The sequence below is a fragment of the Mirounga leonina genome, unplaced genomic scaffold, assembly GCF_011800145.1.
Source record: "Mirounga leonina isolate KUSES-001 unplaced genomic scaffold, KU_Mleo_1.0 Mir_172, whole genome shotgun sequence".
Lineage (NCBI taxonomy): Eukaryota > Metazoa > Chordata > Mammalia > Carnivora > Phocidae > Mirounga > Mirounga leonina.
In genome coordinates this window covers 4,988,487-4,992,532 of record NW_023270442.1, presented here as the reverse complement: position 1 = coordinate 4,992,532, position 4,046 = coordinate 4,988,487, and the positions used below count along the sequence as shown (strand labels likewise).

General features: G+C 37.5%; 1 non-coding gene across 1 annotated transcript; it reads left to right on the top strand.

Annotated features, from left to right (window-relative positions):
- The first annotated feature begins 2,726 nt into the window (after positions 1-2,726).
- LOC118018929 lies at positions 2,727-2,857 on the top strand. The gene has a single exon (XR_004681522.1). It is a non-coding gene; the product is annotated as a small nucleolar RNA SNORA63 (small nucleolar RNA).
- Positions 2,858-4,046: the final 1,189 nt, after the last annotated feature.

The following is a 4,046-nucleotide window of genomic DNA, read 5'->3' as shown; positions in this document are numbered from 1 at the left end:
AGTCTGACTAAAGGTATTCTCAAAAAAACTTCGTACACAGATGTTAACTGAAACCACTATTTAGAGAAAAGAGAGGGCTGTGTGGGTCAGGACCATATGGTGCGGAAGCAGACATTTTATTTGAAGCTGATGAGAGGTATTCAGTCGTGGAAAAGATAAATATTAAAGAAGGAATTTAATAATTCATAGCTAAGAAGATGAGTGAGTGAGAACCACAGCATAAGTTATTGGCCCTATATAATAGAAAGGGAAGCTCCTTTTTTAATAGCTTTGAGTGTTTTGTAGCAGGCAGATACGAGAAATGCTTTCTGATGTCTTCTATTTTCCTGAATTAAGATGTAAATTTATCTATTGAGAATGAGTGGGGTAATGGAAGAATGGGCAATTGAGGAGGGGGAGTTTGTATGAACTAAAGACTGTGAGAGACACTATGGAGAATTACAAAGAGTTGAAAACATAAGAAATATAAACATTCTTTAAACTTTTCTTTTTTTTAGAGAGGCAGGTGAGGGCAGAGAGAGAATGCTAAGCAGACTCCACACCCAGTGCAGAACCCAAAGTGGGGCTCCATCTCATGACCCTGAGATCATGACCTGAGCTGAAATCAAGAATCAGAGACTTAACTGACTGAGGCATTCTTTAAACTTCTAAAGTTTAAACATTCTTTAAACTTCTAAAGACAAATATGTGCTGGTTAAACAAAGAAGTAGACCAGTTTGGTTCAAATTAAAAGAACACTACAGGGGCACCTGGGTGCCTCAGTCCGTTAAGCATCTGACTTCAGCTCAGATCATGATCTCATAGTCCTGGGGTCGAGCCCTGCATCGGGATCCCCACTCAGTGGGGAGTCTGCTTCTCCCTCCCTCCCTTCCCCTCCACCTGCTTGTCCTCTCTCTCAAGTAAATAAATAAAATCTTAAAAAAAAAAAAAGAATAACACTATAGGCATAGAAGTAGATAGACTGTCATAGGAGAAGAATATGGGCATTCTTTGCTAGGAAAACTTATAAGTAAATGGATTTAATAGATGAATATTATGGCATTGTTTCTTAATGTGGGCTGCTATAACAAATTACCATAGACTGGATGGCTTAAGAATAAAAATTTATGTGCTACTGTTCTGGAGACTAGGAAGTCTAAGATCAAGGCACCGGCCCATCTGGGCACTGGCCCATTTGGTGTCTGGTGAAATCCGCTTCCTGGTTTGCAGATGTCAGTCTTCTCACTGTATCTTCACATGGCTGAGAGGAGAGACAGAGAGCAAGCTCTTGGGTCTCTTCTTTCAGGGTACTAATCCTATTCATGAATCACCTCCCAAAGGCCCCTACTACCATCACATTAGGGGATCTGGATTTTAATATATGAATTTTGAGGGGACATAAACATTCATTCCATCCATAGCATAGTGATAGAAAACATGAAATGAACCTGGACTTACTTTGGAAAATAAAAAAGAACACACTTGGATAGGACCTGAATTTGAAAGGCTTTAAACTTAGACACTACATTTTACTTTAAATAAAGCATCTATTTTTGACTCTCAAACATAAGGAAATGATGTTTTCAGTATGATGTTTAATGAATATTAGTCTAGAAGTAGTTTGAAAGATAAGATATTTTGGGCAGTGGAGGGCCAGATATTGAGGCAAAACCTGGGAGACTATTACAGTAATCAGAGTGTGGGGTAATGCATGCCTGTATTAAAGTGTCAGCAGTGAGGAGGACAGTCGGCTTGAGCTTAATAGATATTTCTGAGGCATCTACCACAGTTTTGAAATTCTTTAATGGAACTTTACTGTCTGGGTAAATTGTTTTGTTTTCCTGTTGAGTCAGTCCAGAAAAGAATCCAGAACGGGAAGATAACCTTCATTAGGAAGTTTATTGAACCATCTGTCTAAAACTAAGCTGCTATTTCTCATTGCTATGATGGCAATGAGCTTTATTTCCAAAAAAAAAAAAAAAAAAAAAAAAGATAATGGAAAAATTTGCTCCTGCTGTATGAGAATATTCAGGACAATTTTGTACTAAGCAACAGTAAAATATTTTTGAAGAGATATTAAGCTGTTTCTCTGAGAAACACCTAAAAAATGATTGTCTTCATCAAAATCCCCTCCTACTAGCATCAGGTTCTAATTTGTTGATGCTCTAACTGTTTAAATCTCAGATCTTAAGGGCTATAATCAACTTGGTATGGGAAAAAAAATTCTAGAACACTGTTTCCAAAAATTAAGCTGAGAATCATGATTAAATTATATTCTGATCTATGCTATATTGAACTTTTCTCTTATTCTTTCTTTTTGAAGTTACTTGATTGTGTGTCTTAGGTTAAGAGCTAAGTTATCCAACATTGGAATACCTGAATTTGCATAGCATCATTTCTAACATATATTTCTTAAATATTAACCATCTCAGATTTACCGAATTGAAAAAAATAGTTTGTTCATAATTATCAAAAGCATTCTATGTATTTCTGTATATTGGAAAAAATAATGTTAAAATATGATTCCAAAATGTTTATTTTTCTTTGATATTTAAAATCCCATGAGTGGATTTTAAATTCTTAAAAAAAAAATCTGTTAGAACTTCAACTTCAGTGGATTTAAGAAAAGGAGTAAAGACAAATGCCTTACTTTGGAAAAAAAGCATTCAGTATGTTCTTTTCTTTTCTTTCCTTTTTCCTTTTATTAAATGTATACATTTGACCTCAAGTAGAAAATGCAGATATAGATGCAGGATCTAGTTACAATGTAGCTGTAAAGTGCTGCCTTGTCTTTGCCCCCTGCTCAAAATAAAGCTGTTACCTTTCTAGCCCTGTCCTCCATGGTGCTTAGCAGCCAGGGATGCATGGTCTCAGATATGTTTACCAAGTAAAACACTGACTTGAGGGGCGCCTGGGTGGCTCAGTCATTAAGCATCTGCCTTTGGCTCAGGTCATGATCCCAGGGTCCTGGGATCGAGCCCCGCATCGGGCTCCCTGCTCCGCGGGAAGCCTGCTTCTCCCTCTCCCACTCCCACTGCTTGTGTTCCCTCTCTTGCTGTGTCTCTCTCTGTCAAATAAATAAATAAAATCTTAAAAAAAAAAAAAGAAAATGCAGATATAATACTGGATGTTAAAGTAAAATAATATATCAAATTAAGTAATACTTCTTAGTTTGGAAAATTCTTTCAAACTCTTGCATTGACTCATGATAAACTTAAAATGACTTAAAGGCTTCTGCAACACATGAGTAACTAAGGGTATATTTTGACAGCTACCATTACACTATTAACGGTCATCTACCCAACTGGTAAGTAGTTTCTCAGAGGAAAAGCCCTATATTTAGAGGAGGTGACTAAGATTTGCCCTACACAAGCCATTGCACAATTTGGATGAAAGCCTTCAGCCTCTTCCACTCAAATTAAGGTCAAGAAAATGAAATTTTGAGAAATGGCCCTTTTCCTCATGTACTAGTACTTTGTATGTTCTGAGAAAACATTAGAAGTGGGTATATTCCAAAATATGGTAAAAAAGACAACTCATCTTCAATGAGTTTCACATATGAAACATATGGAGTCCATAGTTACTGAGCATTTACCATATTAGTGCTCTGTGCAATCCATGTGAATCCTCTATCATAAACAGATTTGTCATGAGCTAAGGCAGATAATATTCATATTTCTAGCCCAGTTTAGCCCTTCCTTTGCTGGAACTCTTTGTTTCCCTACCTAATGACCCACGTCTCTTTTCTCTTACATTTTCTAACCATGTTATTTTCCCTGATTGAAATACTTTGAACTCTCTTAATGCCTGTCTTAGTCCCTTTGGACTGCTATAACAAAGTACTATAACCTGGGTGGCTTATAAACAATATAGATTTATTTCTCACAGTTCTGGAGGCTGAAAGTCTGAGGTCAGGGTGCTAGCATGCTTGAGTCCTGATAAGAACCTCCTCTGGGGGCGCCTGGGTGGCTCAGTTGGTTAAGCGACTGCCTTCGGCTCAGGTCATGATCCTGGAGTCCCGGGATCGAGTCCCACATCAGGCTCCCTGCTGAGCAGGGAGTCTGCTT